This window comes from Orbicella faveolata, unplaced genomic scaffold (genome assembly GCF_042242905.1).
Source record: "Orbicella faveolata isolate gen_17 unplaced genomic scaffold, um_ofav_v1 contig_26, whole genome shotgun sequence".
Classification (NCBI taxonomy): domain Eukaryota; kingdom Metazoa; phylum Cnidaria; class Anthozoa; order Scleractinia; family Merulinidae; genus Orbicella; species Orbicella faveolata.
Window position 1 is genome coordinate 15,039,954 of NW_028301554.1, and position 18,811 is coordinate 15,058,764.

Consider the following 18,811-nt stretch of genomic DNA (forward strand, 5'->3'; position numbering starts at 1 on the left):
CTGAAATTCGTTATGTTATCGCAACAAAATTTCAGCTCCCCTAGCCGGGCTGAAATTCGCCATGTAATCAGGCCCTAAAACAACATTTAAAGAGTGCCTTGCAAACTTCAAACGACGCCTCGAAGCACGCGGGTATCCGAAGAAATATATAGAAAGGTCCCTGTCAGAGGTCATCTTTGACTCAAGACAATCGGCTCTTAAACCGCAAAAACAAATAACAGGCAGTCGAAAACTGCTTGTGGATGCCAGTAGTTTTGTAGGGAGATTGAAGGAATTTATTAAAAAATTGTAAGTGCAAGATTACCTAAAAGAGCAGTACACCTTCGACAGCAGATAGGAGATAATAAATTTATGCAAGAGACAAGTTTTGGCATTATGCCTTTAAGACAAAATGCCCCTGTCCCCCCGCCTCCTCCCCAACAGCATATAGAAGAGATAGGAAAGGTTTTAGAATACAAGTAAATTTTCTGCATGTAGTGGTAAAAGAAGAATAAGGCTACCATGTGCCAAGGAAACAACATTTCTACTGATGAACGTTAACTCAAATAGAGTGGATTGTAATAATTATTGTTCTTAGAATTAACAGGTAAAAAAATCAGTGGGTGAGTTCTTATAAGTTGTTTAAAAGTAACTCAACACTCTACGATATTTAAAATGCACAAAGTGAAACAGTGAGGTAACCTCTGTTAATTTGGAAGGTATCTTGTAACTATGTTGTAACTGACCTGGTATTCAAAACATTAATGTAAGGTTGGCATTGGAATTGTATGTTTCTTTAATGTTGCTTTTGGGCGATAATAAAATTACTGTTTCAGTACATTAACACAAGGGGATATCGCCCAAGTACTCATGTTCGCATGAGAGAGAGAAATTAATAGTAAAGGAATACAAATTAACAACAACGGTTAAGTAACAACTGCATACAATATTAATGGAGGGTAGTACTATTAACCCATTTGTGTGGTTTTGTCTGCCATAAATGCTTATCCCTACCCTCCAATATATTTTGTCGAAGTTTCTTAATTGAAGCTGTTTATCGTATTATTAAAGGAACTAAACGTGACAGTGCTTTTGTTTTCTAGGGAATAAATCTTAATATAACTACAAGGAGACTTTCCACGAAATCACTTGAGTTGTTTTGTCTGCTACATTGTATGTTTTCATCCCGTCTGCAACATAACTTTCTTCAAGTGTTCTTATGGCATTTCAGATAACAACTGACAGTGAGTCGGTTGTTTTGAGGAGGCTGCTTATAGTATTATTAAGGGAAGTAAACTTGGGAATGTTTTTATCCTGCATTGATTAATAACAATTTGTACAAATAATATTTTCTTTTTCAAGTACTTAAAAGAGTAGTTATGTTGCAGTTGTTAGAGTTTTCCTTACTGTAAGGGGAGGCAAAGTCTGCATGCGAGCCAAGTGGCCCATCAGGCCGGAGCTTATCCCGGTTTCTGTAGCATGAAGCGACTAGGAGTATTTCTACTCCCCCTGGATGGGATGCTAGTCCATCGCAGGGTTACCCCCAGCATTAAGTTCGCCGGTACCCATTTATACACCTGGGTGGAGAGAGGCACTGTGAGAGTAAAGTGTCTTGCCCAAGAACACAACACAATGTCCCCGGCCAGGGCTCGAACCCAGACCACTCGATCTGGAGACGAGCGCACTAACCATGAGGCTACCGCGCCTCCCTTACTGTAAGGGGAGGAACTGTGAAATTACTTGAGTTGCTTTGTCTGCTATAATTTTCCTATCCCCTGCTTGCAACATGATTTTTCTCAAGTCTTCTAGTGGGATATCAGATAAGGACATCCGACAATCTGTTGTTTTGAAGAAGCTGATAATGGCATCGTTAAAGCTAGTAAACTTGAGCATCTTTTTGTCCTTCATGGATTGAATGACAATTTGAGCAACTAATTTCGTATTACATATGCTTGAAAGAGTAGTTATGTCGCAATTGTTACAAGTTATAGTTTCCTCTTCAAGTTGTGCTTCACTGATGGTCATGTTGCATACTATGCAAGAGGCTGTTGTAAATAAGTTAGGGACTGGAGCTGGTTTGACCTGCGCGGTCTGAGTCGAGTCTCGTAATTGACACTTGAAAAACGTGTGCAAAAAAGGAATCGGAGAGAACGGAAAGGAGTCTAGCGTGGACATTGATCTATCTCTGTATTACGGAAAATATCTATCGGAACACGGAATTAACTCTTAGAACAACATTGTAATATCTCGGAATCTATCGAAGGATCAAAAGAAAGAGTATGGATCGATACAACAGAGGCCGTACGTTTGATGTGCACACCAATGCAGCGGCCTTCAATTGTGTTGTCTTGTATTTCTGGTGTGGTCAGATTGATATTGTGTAAATCTTCAATTTCTTGAGGGTCAGTGAGTTCACTTGTATTTAAGTACTTTATGTCGTCAAAGATACCAACTTTCAAATTCTTGAAAAGATACGTTTTCCCTGCTTGAATTTTGTCAATTACGCTTTCCCAGAGGACTAGTTTAACTGAGTTAGTTTCATCTGCTATTAATAGACAATCAGTTTTGTATTTTGCTTTTTCGCCGTCTTTTACAATAGCTTGCTTATTTTCCTGTTTTTAAGGTCTTTTGCTTTGACTTCTAATGTTTCATATACATCTTTTTCCAGTGCTTCGGTAATGGTGCATAACTGGTTGCTGAAGTGTTCATTAAAGGTATAGGGCAGTGAAGTTGGAGTTACCTTTGCATGTTTTGCAATTGTGAATTCTTGTTCTTGTTTGTGAAATCTTTTTGATGCTGTTTGCTTCACTCCTGTGATTTTTACTGGTGATTTATTAAGGAACGCTTGTTTTAAATTCTGCGCTTTTGAGGTAAATAACAGACAGTACGGACTGCTTCGTCCTGTCCTGTTTGAATGCGACAGTTGAAGTAGTTGGTTGTGGAATTCCTTGCAGTTTGTACTTCTGTTAATAAGTGCACATATCCTTCAATGGATTCGTCTAGGAAAAAATTTAGAAGAACAGTTTAGTAATTTGTATTTATCGTCAGTCAATTTTGTAGAATCGAAGAATGTCTATTTAATGGTGACCCATTAGGCAGCCACTTCATATTAAGCAGCCAAAAGTATTGTCAGGATTTTAATATTATTTTTTTTAATTAATTGCTACTTACACTGCTTACAATACAATATTAATGTAGTTACTTACACTACTTACAAAAAACTTATTAATTACGCCACTTACGATACTAACACTTACTCTATATAATACGCATACTCACACTACTAACAATACTAATACTTACACTGCTTACAATACAACATAATTAGATTACTTGCCCTACTTACAATTCTAGCACGGTAAGATCATACCAGTTTACTCCTGTCACTAATGTACATTCCGAGTTGCAAATTACAGAAAATATGCATGGTATATATGCGCCTTGTTTCTTTTCCTTTCATTTTTATTTTCGTTTTCAGGGGACTAGAGTCAAGTTGTCAAGAGATTACAAAAGAGGCAACAGAGGCTCCCACTTTTTTAAAACGATTGTAGTTGTATTTTTTTCCATTTCATAGATATGTTTTAAATACAGTAAGAAATCATTTAGTTTTGGAGAACATTTTTTCTGTCTACATAGCCAAATGTAATATTTAGCATTTAAGCAGCAGAAGTTAATTTGGAGTTTATGTTTAGAGCTATCCGGCCTTAGGCCCAGTGCTGTATCAGGCTCTAAGGGTGTCTCTTTGGCAATAACTTGGCAAGACTGTAGCCATACTTCAAAATTCGTCCAAAAATATTGAGTTTTTGGGCAAGCCCAAAATAAATGTGCAAGTTTCTCTGTTTCTCTTTCGCAGAAAGTGCATTTCTCGCTATCGACGAGACCAATTTTTTTCAAGAAGTTGTTCGTTGATATTCGTCTATGAAGAAATTTAAAATTGAAAGTTATAAGTTTTGTGCTCTTTGTACATTGAAAAGCCATTTGGTAAACCTCTTTCCAGTTGAGCTCTTGTTTTGTTGTGAGAGTGACGTCTTCCTGCCACTTTTGTTGACTTTGGTTGGGTGGTTCACTTTTTCCTGATACAAGTTTCTTATATACTAGTCTACTAGGTTTTTTGCTTTTTAAAAATTTTGACAAGAAACTTTCGTGTTTAATAGAGGTTCTGATGTTATGGGGTATATATCTTTGAAGAAGTTTTATTGAAGAAATGATTCCAAGAAAGGTTAAAGGTCGGGCTGTCAGGTCATGTATAGTTTGGAAAGCAGTGAGCGAGAGAAACTTTCCGGAGTCATCCATTAAATGTTCTACTTTTGTTATTCCTTTGAGGAACCATTCTTTAAAAAACACTGGTCTATTCCCAACTCTTATTAGTGAATTATACCATAAGGGCGATGACCGAAAGTGATAATCTGATACAATCTTTTCTTCATAATTGGCTTCTGACCAGATTTCAAGAATTTCTTTGAAAAAAGGATCTGATACTTTAATAATGTTACGACTGTCTTTTATGTTTAGATTTCCAGTTAGTGATTTTAATAATAACTGTAAATAGAACTGCTATAAAGCAGCCACTGCCACCATTTGAATGTTCTACTGTTTTTACTCCCATTGAGTAATCAGCATATCAGGGTCACAACCAGACTTTTGACATAGATGCGGCAAGTTCTGTGATTGCCAAAGGCATGAGCTGCTAGGGGGGGTCTGTGGGCATGCCCCCCAGAAATTTTCGAAATCTAGAGTCTCTCAAATTCTATTTTCAGTATTTTTTTAAAGAAATTTCATTTGAAAATGCAATCTCATTCAACTGGGGATTATTTTGCCACCTAACTGTATTTTGTTTTTAATTTTGGGTTAAAATCTAGATGAGGCAAGTACCTTCCATGTCTCTTTGTAGTTACAGCCCTGAGCAAGAGTGTAATATAAGAACAATGAACTTGGATATATAGAGAAGAGGTAGAGTCGAAAGTGACAATTGATAAAATCATTCAAACACAAGTTTGGTGCAGTCTATGAGATTTCAAGATGAACTGCTAATGAGTAGCCAATATACCTATTAGGTGGCTAGTTGTCAGTTCTCCAAGGGTTGTTTCTAACAGGGGTTGTATAGTGTATACAAGCTTTCTTTTACCTGACTCTTTACTTTTGGTACTGATCTTTGTTGTTGATGTATTTTTACTGAAAGAAAAGAAAATAGATTATTAGATTTGCATTAAGTTAATGTACATGCAATTGCATTCACTTGCCTATAATGGCTATTGGTTAATGTATTTAAAGGGTCTTATTAGGATACAAAAACTTACCTTGAGTTTGATTCCATGTTTGGAATGTCAGTAACTGTGAAATAAAAGTAACAATATTGACTGAGATAATTTCTATATTTGTACTAAAATGAACTACTTTGTAATGTGGTTCCTTTAGTACTTGTATATGTGCAATGTAAATGATCATGTAATGTAAATGACCATGTGACATGCAGTTAAGCGAAGGAAAGCCTGTTTTGTTAACTTAACAGTTAAACACACTTAAAGAGTTTTGGCTGCTGAGGAAAAATTAATTTTTTTTTTTTTTTTAATCACCAGTTCAACTTCATTTTGCTTGTGAAAATCGTTGTTTTATTTAAATGCCTTCGAACTTTCAAGTTAACGATGAATCATAGACGTTTGAAACCCTGCCTTACATTATCAAATCTCTTTCCCTATTGTTTTGGAAAAGACTTTGATATTTAAGCTAAATCACTAAAGCAATCAACAAGTGCACAAACTGATTTGTGATCTGTAAAATATGTTTCAAGTATTTGTACTTTAATATTTGATATTGGTATGATCTATACAAGTCTTGTTATCAGTGGTGTAACATGACACAAGCTGTTTATATCCATGATCTCTAACAAATAAGTTATAAAGTGATGTTCTTTCTGTGGTTTTTAGCCAGTCAATATTGAAGTCGCCAATAAAAGCATTGAGTAGCGAGGCCTGTAAAGAAAGGACATTTGAAAGAGCAGAACACATTTGCACTATAGGTACACTTGGTGAGCGATATATGCCAAATATATGTATGTGTGGAGCAGTCATTAGTCTGATAGCAGTTATTTCAATTCCATGAGAATTACGGGAGTATGGATAACCAGGATAGTAATCAATACGACTATAAACTGCTGTACCTCCATATGGTCGGAGATTATTAGTTGTTATTCTACCAACATTTCTGAAGAAGTATAGTTATCAATAACATATAAACTGTTGTCATCAGAATGGCTGAATCTGGTCTCTGAAAAAATATTTACATCAGTACTCGAGTAGTTCAAGTCAGTGCACACATCTTCAATGTGTCTATGTAAAGACCTTGCGTTTAAATAACAAAGTTTTAATGGCACTTCACTTGCATTGTAAATGGGATTTATACACAAATGTAATTTAGCTTCAGTTCTTAACCTTTGCATTTCTTTCTGCACATCGGTATTTACAGCTATTTCCTCTTCACAAAGGTTTATTATGTATAAGCCTTCCATTGTTGTTACTCTGCTTAAACCTACATAATGAATATGAGGTATTGTTTTTTTAGTATCAAAGTTGACAACTATTTTAGGAACCGTATCACCTAATGGGACCTGTGAATGGTTTTTGCAGCAGCAGGACGCAGTGGGAATTGTTTTCTTATGACCTGTACTGTTCTATTTTTACCTACTGCGAACTGTGATGTAACTGGTTTGATGGGTGTCCATAAAGGTTCAATGCCTTGCACATAGAGATGTCTATTATCATGTCTTGTTTTCTCACCAATATCTACACAATCAAATTGTACCCATATAATACCTGAAGGTTTGCCAGTTTGTTGTAGTTGAATAAGTTTGACTATATTAGCAGCACCATTTGTCAATTAAGCCACCATCAACTCTTATATTAAGAGAGATATCTGTCCTTTCACCTACTGCTAGGTTCAACACTGTATGCAATTGACTTGTTTTATTTGGTTGATCAAGTGGAATTTGTTTTAGTATTTTTTTCCCTGAGTGTCTGAGATTGAGCTCCAATGACAGTGTCATGTGCTTTGATTGGGTACTTAGGACCAGACATAGCATTGTGAGCTCTGTCGTTGAAATTGTTTACTTTAGCATTCTGTATGAATAAGTGAGGTATATCAAGATATTCGTTGCTGTTGGAATCTATTAACCTCTCTTTAAACTTCATAATACCTTGACAGGTATGTTTACCTTCTCTCAATCTGTTATCATCATGTGAATGTGAGGTGAACCTCTTTGTTGGTATTCAACTCTATAAAACCAGTCAGAAATTTTTCCTAATGGTTCAGCATTGCTTAGCAGAAAATGCCTTAGGAAAGTATTCACTTGATAGTCAAAATGTCTAGCACATGTGACAGGATCACTTTGGATCAATCTACACTTTTCCTCCCAGTTTAAATTCACTAGTTCATTGTTAGTAAATTGCTTGTGATCAACCAGTTGACCAAGAATTCTAAGAAGGTGAATCCACTGTGTTTCTGCTGATGAGAAGCTAGAAAACAAAGTAGCTGTGCCAAGTTGTCTTATCATAGCAAATAGATCTCTTTTAGCTTGTTCAAAATATGAAGGGGATCCCCTTGAAGCTTTCAGGAATTTGTATCCCTCGTCATGATGTACTAGCTTTTCCAATCCTCCATCTTTCTTTAAATCCCCAGCTTTTAAAGACTTATTATTTCTATGGCATTTTCTTAAAGCAACTTGTGATTTTCCTACTAGAATTTTCATCTGCAATTTTTTTGTTTTATAAAAATGTTTTCCACATTCATTGCAGCTCTAGGGTCTGACCTTCTCAGTTCTGACTTACAGATGTCACTATAAAGAACTTTGACTAACCGATCTTTGTGACCAGGTCTTTTTTGTCCAAGAAATATTCCCAGATATGCTAATTCTTCAGAATATTCATCTCTGAATATACTCAACGGCACATTACCCTCTGCTGGTGCTAAATTAAGAATGCACTGCTGTTCATTATGATCGACATAATCTGGTGGTGTTAGCAAAGTATCGGTCACACCTGCACAAATTTCTGCTTCATCTTCACTCCATTCGTCTTCGTCATTTTGTGACAATTCTTCATTGTTTTTTTATTTTCAATCAAGACTTCATTCTCATCATCATTGCTTTCAATGTCTCCAGCCAATGCTTCATTGTAGTTGTTTAACCAGTTTTCATTCAGTGCAATACCTTCCTCTTTATACAGAACTGTTGTTCAAAAGCCAAATTAGCCGTGGCAACATACCAACAGTACTGCTCACATCAGCTGGTACATTAACAATTTTAATATGTATTTTCAGTTACTTTCCTCTTGGTGCCTGCATAAGTTTTTGAAAAGCAATTCTGGGTGCAATTAATCTACACTCTAGTTCATTTAGATCAAAGAATGGTGGTTTGTGTGGAAATTGCATTCTGTTTACTAAAGCACATGGTGGAACTTTGTTTTTACTCAAATAGTTAGAACATGTTTTACAAACCCATTCAATATTTTTTGACACTTTTCTTACCACTAAGGTATTTATGAATATCAGGATTCTTTTGTTTTAGATTACTAGTATGAATGACACTATGTTTGTAAAACAGCTGATCGCAACAAGTGCAAATATACAATGGCCCTTGAGAGACCATGTCATGAAACTTTGAAATACAATACTGGATGTTTTGTTTCTGTGCTCTATAATTCTTCATGTATTGATTATTTTTTTCTCTTTCCTCCTTAGAAATGCCCTTTTCTGCTTTTCTTTTTTTTTCTATATTCTTTCATGTAGACGCTATTGTGTGCTTTGCGGTCATGGTTTATTTGAAAGTCACAAGGTGCACGATTTCACAAAACTTTTCAGTCCCAGGTTGAGTTGAATTAATTCTGAATTCAGCTTGTAAAGTTGACACGTAATGCATTTCACCAATGTGACCTAAATATATAGACCTTATATTTCCTGTCTCAGTATTCATAGGTTCAACCAGGGTCAAATCTGAAAAGTTTGCATTCTTAAGTTCAGTGAATCTGCAACAGCTTGTATAACAATGTGATCAGCCCATGTTCCCTGCATAGACATACAAGATAAATATCTTAACCACGATCCATCCACATTGCTTTCTATAAATCGCTCAGGATTATTTCTCAAATACTGGACAGCCATTGCTCTAATTTCTAAGTGACAGTTTGAGTCACCACATAACTGGTGTGATACTGATTTAAAAAAGCAGTCATCTCCCCCACCAACATCAAGTGGTCTTAATCCATGTCTTAGTAGCCTTGAGCTCAATAGCAATTCAGGTGTGGTTTTGCATACTAATGTTGATGAACTAATTCTGCCAACTGCAACTGGACCTGGATTTAATTCAACACCTCCGGAGAGTAAAATATTTCTTTTTGAAACATTAAATGCAAACGACCATGTTATACACTTTTTAAATCAAAAAAAATAATTACTGAAGAAACTAGTTTGCCTTTCAATGTGTCTGATTTTCCACCATTTATAATTCGTAGCAATGTTGTGACAAACAGATGAAGCATGAACTGATTTTTTAACCACATGTTTTACTTTCAATCTCAATTTTCGAAATTTCAAAGAATGACTTACTTTTCGCAATGAAATTCCAGATGGTTCTCTATCTCGAGATTTAAGCTTACGTGATTTTACTGCTAACTGCTTGAACGGTGAACGTGATCTAAAATGCACATCGTTTTTCACACTTCTGACAGTTTTAAATACGTTGTTATGTACTTTTGTATCAGAATCAACAGCTGCATTGTACTGTACAGAACCAGGCACAGCTTTCATGAAACCTGCAACACGGGAGAATTTCGCATTCACATTGCTTTGAACAACAGACCTATCCACAGAACGATTTCTGCAAAATATTTTGTTATAAACGAAATTACGTGTTGTTGTCGTTGTCTCCCGAAGGAGGTTCATTGTCTCCCGAAGGAGGTTCGTTGTCTCCCGAAGGAGGTTCGTTGTCTCCCGAAGGAGATTCATTGTCTCCCAAAGGAGGTTGAATCATTGTCTCCCGAAAGAGACTTTGTGTGTCCCAAAAGATAGTGACAATTTTCAAATCGGAATTAGTGCAGAGCACTCCTTCCAAGTGCTTTTCAGTGGCAACACGGTCAGCACTTTGACAGATGTGATAATCGGCACGTCGTGCACAGTCACTTCCAAACAAAGACCATAAATTAAGATCATTTGTGCTTAAGAGTGCCTGCCTGTAAAAATCAGACAAATTCTTAATTTCACAGCAAGGGTCGAAAATTCGATTTTGCTCATATTCTTATGGTAGATAGGCTAGGGCATGACAAAAACTACTGGATAGTTTTTTTGGCAAAATATCCTTTTATTTCAAAGAAATATGCAAATTACCAAATTCCGTTTAAATCGTCATTTGACGCACCATTTTATCAAGCAAGTTTGATAGCCTTGCATGCAAAACCACATCATTCTTCCGTCTTTAAAACACTCAAATATGTTTGTGCAATGTTTAAATGTGTACTGGGTTGATTTTAGGGAATGTTGCGTTGTCCTTTTGGGTGCAAAATAATTAAATTTCGAAGACATGTATTTCATTCACTTAAAAGTACTTCGTGAATATAATTAATTTTCACCATGTGCGAAACCTTCAAATGGATTAAGCTTCTGGTGGTTGAATTGCAGAAGGATGGTCTAGTCAGATTCCTGTAAAAATTTCTTTGGGCAAATGATTGTGAGCGACGCGAGAGCTTTTCAAAGTACGTCAAAAATGCAAATATTTGACCATCCGGCGTCAAATTTCAATTTACGGGTTAGACGTATATTTTAGCATGCGCCACATGACTTGACCTATAATAAGTTGAAATAGACACAGAGCTGATAATTTCGAAATGTTCTAACCTTATTTGTTGTAAAAGGCAGGTCCAAAGTCGATTTGACGTGTTTCTAGTCGATCTCTCACCATTCGTTGCACATAAAGCAGAAGCTTGCTTTTGTTTACACAAGGTTAACATCTGATGTACATCGCCTACTGTCAACCTATTATTGGTCGAATACCATGAATCTGTGACCATCTTTCTGTGCATATGAACATCACTGCATCTAAGTCAAAGACGGCTGAGTCATTTGTAGATAGTTGCTTGCTTTGCACCATGTCAAAATATTACATTTGATCGATTGCTGACCATTGCTGATAAGCATGTCTGCGCAGCACAATCTTACAGCCGTTATTTGTTCGTCACACAATGCTGTCACGGCATATGCTACTCATTTTGATCTAATTTGTATAGAGCACTCTCAGGATAAGTGGAAAAAATTAATCATTGTTCATCTGTTTGTTCATATATATAATATGCGAATATTTATATAATCGTATTCTGTAGTGTACGTGGCCTCGGTCCAAAAAGCGTTTGTTGTACGTTCTGATATTTCAGACAACAGCTGATAAAGCTAGTGCTTGTATTCACTGGAATTTTAAAAAAAATCGCCATAAACAAATTATAGAACAATGAAGCAAGAACTAGCTGAAATAAAAATAGGAAATCACAACGTGTCTAATTTGTAAGAAAAACAGACTAAATTTAATTAGTACATAATTACATGAGTATACTAAATAGCCCTGGCCATGCCATTTGATTTGGTGTATTTTGTTTGCTTAGTGGCGAGGCATTGGTATGTTTGTAACAGAAAATAGAGGACTGTTGTCAATACAGTCCAAAATTACTGTCAGTAAAATATTGTAAATAAAACAACTATTGACCGGTTAACTCCGCGGCCACCATTTGGTCGTTCTGATAAGGGTTTCGTTATTGTCTTTACCACTATTAAGCGGCCACCCAAGATTTAAAAGCTTTGTTTTGGAAAGGGCAACGGGAGATAAGAGTCTGAAATTGAAGGTGCATGACGAGTGATAATTCAAACACACGTCTGTCTTGATCGTCTTGAATTGACTCCATGTTCACCAAGAAATTTATGACCCGATAGTGAAAAATTAAATATTCAAGGTACACCAACATCTAGCCCCATTAAGAGGTCACCACCCATTTCCCCGAGGGTAGCCCACTGCATTACATGTAAACCAAAAATAATTGCACAGCGCGAAAAGACCTCCGTGTGAGTTTAGCGTTACAGTATTACGCAGGGCATGTAGGTAGCGGTGGTCGAGTAAAAGATAACAACAGGGGTAATAATAAACTATTCATTCTTTTCATTTCTTAATTTAATCTCTTCCTACTCGACACGATTGTGTGCTCCCAGTGGTTCCAAGCCTTATGGAGCCTTACGTATTAGGATAGAAATTGTCCTACCTCTACCCCCGCCTCTACCCCCGCCTCTACCCCCTAAAATGGGATGACAGCATTGCGTGACGAACAAGCTGCAAGCAAGCATTCAAGCGATCAAACCATGGTGATCAAACGTAATATTTTGGTGTAGTGCAAAGCAAGCAACTATCTACAAATGACTTAGCCGTTTTTGACTTAGATGCAGTGGTGATCATATGTGTCGAAAGAGGGTCACAGATTCATGGTATTCGACCATTAAGTTGATAGTTGGCGATGTACATCGGACGTTATGTAGACAAAGTAAACTTCTGCTTCATGTGCGACGAATGGTGAGAGAAACAAGTCAAATCGGCTTTGGACCTGCCTTTCAACAGCAAACGAGGTTAGAACATTTCGAAATTATCAGCTCTGTGTCTATTTCAACTTATTATAGGTCAAGTCATGTGGCGCATGCTAAAATATACGTCTAATCCGTAAATTGAAATTTGACGCCGGATGGTCAAATATTTGCATTTTTGACGTACTTTGAAAAGCTCTCGCGTCGCTCACAATCATTTGCCCAAAGAAATTTTTACAGGAATCTGTAGACCATCCTTCTGCAATTCAACCACCAGAAGCTTAATCCATTTGAAGGTTTCGCACATGGTGAAAATTAATTATATTCACGAAGTACTTTTAAGTGAATGAAATACATGTCTTCGAAATTTAATTATTTTGCACCCAAAAAGACAACGCAACATTCCCTAAAATCAACCCAGTACACATTTAAACATTGTACAAAAATATTTGAGTGTTTTAAAGACGGAAGACTGATGTGGTTTTGCATGCGAGGCTATCAAACTTGCTCGATAAAATGGTGCGTCAAATGACGATTTTAACGGAATTTGGTAATTTGCATATTTCTTTGAAATAAAAGGATATTTTGCCAAAAAAACTATCCAGTAGTTTTTGTCATGCCCTCGCCTATCTATCATGAAAATATGAGCGAAATTGAATTTTCGACCCTTGCCGAGTTATTTTCCATTTTTATGGACAGGGACTCTTAAATGCCAGTTAAAAGCATTGCGGATTGCCGAACTCTTGACAACATTTTTCAAATGCGTCACTCGATAGTTGTCAAACAAAGACCTCCGCTCATCCACCGTCTCTCTTCCAAAATCTCGAACAGTGCGTGAAACATCGAATAGTTCTTTACAAACATACGATTTACAAATTTTTCGAAAGCTGTGCCTGATTACGTGGGTAAAATAGAAAGAAAACATTATAAACTTACCAAAATTCGCCGTCACTCGCTACTTCGCTTCTGACCTGAACCCAGCAAAATACGTGGCTGTTTCACTTGTTTGTCGTCTTTCCATCGGTATGACAGCCAAAGCATTTCCGAGCGTTTGAGGATATTTATCACAGACCATATTTGGAAGATCGGATTTATCCGTATCGTAATCGTTGACGATCGTAGAGACCCGTCCAAAGTCGTAGAATAGGCCGACTACCGAAAACAACTCGTGCTACATCGAAATGTAATTGACGGTAAATCGATTGCGTTTCTCGTGATCTGATTAGCTCCCGAAGCTTCTATTGTTACATTACAACATGACGGCAAAGAGGATGCCGGTATCTAGGATACGGCATCCACAAAAACGGCAGAGAGACTATTACCTTCTGTCACTACATACCACCCTGCAGTAGAGAAACTTAACAAAATCGTGATGGAAAACTGGAGTTTCATAGAAAATCAGCCTCTGTTGAAAACAATTTTTAAAAAGTCTCCGATCATATCTTACAAAAGAGGTAAATCTCTAAAAGACATGCTTGTAAGAGCAAAACTATAATTTGAAGGCTTTTGTTAATGCGACGCAACCAGAAAAACCACATTGGAAGTCCATGCATAGCCTGCAAACGCAGACGTATTTCCGGCTGTCACAGCTTGAAATACGTCTGCGTTCGCGGGCTAGTCCGTGCAGGCCTGTCTCTGTTTTTCCTTTCTAGCGACAGCGAATGAAATTTAGCAAATTAATTTCTAGCGACAGCGATTTTTTTGTAGCGAATGCGAGTTATTAAACTTAAGCGACAGTGAATAAAATTTAGCGACAGCGAATTGGGTTTAGCGACAGCGAATGAAATTTAGCGAATGCCAATTAAGTTTAGCGACAGCGAATGACATTTAGCGAATGCGAATTAAGTTTAGTCACAGGGAATAAAATTTAGCGACAGCGAATGAAATTTAGCGAATGCAAATTAATTTTTAGCGGCAGCAAATGGAATTTAGCGACAGCGAATTGAAGTTTAGCGACAGCGAATTACGTTAAGCGACAGCGAATTAAGTTTGGCGACAGCGAATTAGATTTAGCGAATATTGAAACAAATGGCCGACCATAGGCGTTTAACCGTTGTGAACTGTGACGATGTGGCGACTTCCTGTTGGTCATTGTGCTAATTTGGTTTGTTACTATTCTAACCATCGATCTTAAGGTTGGACTTTTGTCGATATGGCAGTGTAAACAAAGCATATCTTGCATAGCAAGAGCATATCTTGGGCCATGCACACCTTGTCGATTCCCGGAGAGTAATCAAATCTTTAATAATAGTTACTGTCTACAGCATTGACTTCAATTAACTTCCAATATTAAAAAGAGTTGGTTGTTCAACAATTGTTCTTAAACTGAACAAAAGAATTTCTTGTTTAACTGACAATCTTGGCTCTCGCACTTGATCACAATATTCGACCCTACCGGAAACGTCTTTATGTAAAAGTACACAAGCAGAATTTCATGGCTTGTTTGCTGTAACTAACTAAGAAGTGATCGAAGTAACTGAAGTACAGAAGCGGAATTTCGTAGTTTGTTTGCTAATAATTAATAAAAATTCACCAAACTAGTCAAACTAACTAAAGTTTCATGGTTCGTTTACAACAGATAACTGAAAAATGATTAAAGCAACCGACTAAAGTACGGAAGCGGAATTTCATATTTGGTTTATCAAAACTAACTTTAAAATGATGGAAGAACTTATCTGGAAAATTTCTTAACGAATACTGCACTAGAAAATTTACTTCTACGGTATCTATTTTAATCTCTTTTCCTAAGCCCCGATTAATACAAGTATAAGTCGTGACAATGACTTCGTGGGCAGGATAGGAGAAATACCTCCATGAAGTTCTTCTATGAACCAGGATGGTCACACCGGTACTCTTGGAGTAAATCTTCCCGCAGTTTCTGGAACTCAAAATCGCTGTCCGGCAGGAACTCCTTCACTGTTTTACCTTCCAAGTAATCGAAATATGGCCACATGAGCTCGTCATCCTGGCCGTACTTGTAGCATTGAATGGTTGCACAGAACAGCTGATCCGACTCATTTGTCAGCTTGTGCGTTTGGAACCAGTTGGGAGAGATCCAGGTTACATCACCTTGGATTGCTGTGAAATTCATTAGCTCTTCTTGGGTTTCCTCGTCATCCCACGTTTTGTTGTAAACTGTAACTTTTACCGCTCCATACAGAACTTTTATCACGGCGAAGGCGTTGCCATGGTTATGGATTGGACTCTCGGATGTCGCCGGCCAAATCTCTAACACGTACGGGATTCCTGGCGAGGAGCCGCGATCGGATCCCACGGTCACTCTCAGATATTGAAAGTCGCCTCTTGCCTCCTTTTCCTTAAGCTTTTTGTTAAGGATTTTGCCCTCCGTGTTGATGCTGTAGTTGATTGCGTCGGAGAGTCTGGGATTGCTGTAGGGCCAATTTAAGGCTACGCCTGGGGAGCTAACATTTTCGTACAATTCTCGGCAAGTGGCTGGCAGGCTCGCTGACATCGTGAAGTGATTGGTAGACAGTATGTCAAGTGTTGCTTTGGAACTGTCGAGAACCAGAGGAGACCAGTTGTACGTCAGAGGGTGAGGATAAAAAGATACCTTCTTTTGCACGTCGACGAGTGATTGTAGCTTTATTTGATCAGCTTGACAAATAGAGCGATATGCTTGGGTAGCCCGATCATGCATGTTAACCTGTGACAAGGATAAGAACGTTCCACACTGTTTTGGATCTTCAAGCATTGCCAGGACTTCAATTCCTTCGACGTCTTTGATGACGATCTCTTTCGTTGTGTCTGGACGAAAGATGAATTCCCAGGGATCCGGATCTTCTTCCGTTTCTGGGAAAGGGAAGCTTTTCGTTAACAGAGTGGTTTGTTCCATGATGTATCCCTTGCCGTACTTCAGGACCCTGTCATTACGATTGAAACTGAACCAGTAGGAAACTTTTTTCCCTTCCTCTAGACCTCCACTTGGTTCAGTACGCGGTCCCAGTTCGATCTCAAAGTATGGTCTTTTAGCTTTCAAGATCGCTTCTCTTGTGCTTATTTCGACCTCGACATATCCCTCCTCGTCTGCCTCCTCATCTGTCTGCATTTTGTTAACACATATCGGTTGCAGTGCCGGCCGGATGCGGATCGCAAACGTTGTGCGCCTCTTGATGTTAGCTGAAACGACTCCTTCTCCGCTCAAAGGAAGGGGCTTACAGAATGTGGTCTTGATAGGTAGCCAGGGTACTACGGCAGACGCTGAGTCAGTTGTCTGCTGTACGGGAGCCAGTCTTCTTCGCTTCGATTCCATTTGTGTTGTTCCTCGGGCTGTGTTCTTCCTCAAACGCTGACAGTTTAACTCTGATCACTCAGACTTTAGGATTGGTTGAGATCAATGTGTTTGTGAAACGGGGCTCTTCGCACTGATATGAAATTCATATCTCTGATTATATTTATACCTGATTGACGTAAACGAAACAGTTCAAAACCCTATTCACCTTGGTCACACCCAGGGTCGCAGACAATTGAAACTGACTAGGATCCAATATTAAAGCACGTACATTGTAAAACAAATGAGAGTAAGTTGTTTCCTGTTAAAGCAAAATTTTAATTTATGCATATGTATACGTCCTAGTGATCACGTAAATTTTCGTGAAAGATATTTAGAAATATTACCTGTTTGGGCAACGAGTTCTTTCACGATGATCAATTAATCATTTGATTCCTTATTTTTGTTCACTATACTCTGCGATTCATCGTTGATTCTTCATCGCTTTTAATGCTGAGTTGAACATAATACTTTTTATTGACCTTAGTCGCATCACTGAACTGGAAATGTGTTTTTTACTCTGCAATCCAATCAGAATCCGGAATGACGGTAGCTACGTGACCCATTGTCAAAACAACGCTAATTTAAGATTCCTGCTATTATTCCTGCTGAAAAGAGAGCAGACTTGTACTTACGTAGTGCACGTTATGATTACGTATTTTGAAAGATCTCTAGAAATATCGTATCATTAACAAAAAAAATGCTCTTCACACCAAGCTCAGTTATCAGGGAGCTCTTCTTCTTATGGCTATATTCTGATTCTGTCTTGAAAACTTTGTTTCTACCATGATGAGAGCACTTAAAAAAACAATTAAACCACTGAAGCCAGTATAAATTTACCTTTGTCTACTTAACTTCTTAAGTGCTGGAATCAGGCCAGAATTCGAAATTAGCTTATTAGTTTTCAAGTCACGAAAGGTGGTTCTCTATCAAAAAAAAAAAAATCTTAAATGCACGTGCGAACCATAGTCACATCCGATTCTTTGCTGAATTAAGACTGGAATCAGACATGAAAATACGACTTATTCTATACCTTCTATGCCTTGTGTCAGTCACTAGGTGCATGAGCAGTGGTAATGGCAAAGATATGTCTTTTGGTTAACAAGTTTCTTCAGACCGTTTACTTCTCTTTGCAGAAGTTCAAATTACGAAATCGATCACGGAACCGTTGACCATGACGAGTTCAGAATATAATAGAGATCCACGCCACCGCAAACGTCTAACTGTGGTTTGAGGTTACACGTTTGACGTCCGCCCTTCAGGCGTTAGTCGATTTACAATGAAGTAAACTGGAGCGCACAGAATGCATTGAAAATTGTCCAAATTACGCCTAAGACAATAGAACAAAAAATAGTAGGTTTTCTGGCTTGCGTAGCTTTCTAAAGAAACATTCAACTTAAGACGTCGCCATATTGGATTTCCAATTAGGATCAGTGCATCTCTACAACCCAGGAGTGCTCAACCGGAAAAATTTTAAAATTGACTTGTTGTTGCTCGAAAGTATTAATTGACATCCAATAAGAGATAAATAGTTAATAATTAACAACCGTGGGAAAATAATATCCGCTCCGCACCGCCAGCTAGTAGAAGATAGCTAAATGAAGTTGCCAGCCAGGAACCGTTTGGGGGATGCTTTTTCCCAGCCAGCACAACTTAAGAAACGCTGGTTTTCCCAGCAATTTTTACATTACTTTTTGCGCCAGCCAGGAAGAGTATAAATAACTTTTTAATTCAATTTTAATTTAATTAATTGAGTTAGTTAAATTAAAATTCCGTTGAATCTAATTAATTAATCAATTACTTAATTTGACTCAGTTATAATTAATCGATTAATTAATTATAATTAATTAATTAATTAATTATAACTAAATTAACTAGTGAACATGAAAAAACAAAATTTTACTTACCTCAAAAAGGAAACACTACAATTATCATTGAATGGCAGTA

The 18,811-nt window shown here is 37.5% G+C and overlaps 2 long non-coding RNA genes and 1 pseudogene across 3 annotated transcripts in view; 1 reads left to right on the top strand and 2 right to left on the bottom strand.

Annotated features, from left to right (window-relative positions):
* Positions 1–504: 504 nt before the first annotated feature.
* Positions 505–14,679, bottom strand: LOC149108250 (uncharacterized). Of its 2 annotated transcripts, none has more exons than XR_016209206.1 (4): positions 13,513–14,679; positions 5,277–5,310; positions 5,105–5,151; positions 505–2,978 (listed from the first exon to the last, which is right to left on the bottom strand). It is a non-coding gene; the product is annotated as an uncharacterized LOC149108250 (long non-coding RNA). The 2 variants fall into 2 exon arrangements; XR_016209207.1 differs by lacking the exon at positions 13,513–14,679 and adding an exon at positions 10,858–12,326.
* LOC149108251 (uncharacterized) lies at positions 7,152–10,845 on the bottom strand (annotated as a pseudogene).
* The window catches only part of LOC149108252 (uncharacterized), a 32,466-nt gene continuing 25,977 nt past the window's right edge, over positions 12,323–18,811 (top strand). Inside the window, exon 1 of the long non-coding RNA XR_016209209.1 lies at positions 12,323–12,621. This is a non-coding gene — a long non-coding RNA (uncharacterized LOC149108252). The remainder of the gene's footprint in view (positions 12,622–18,811) is intronic.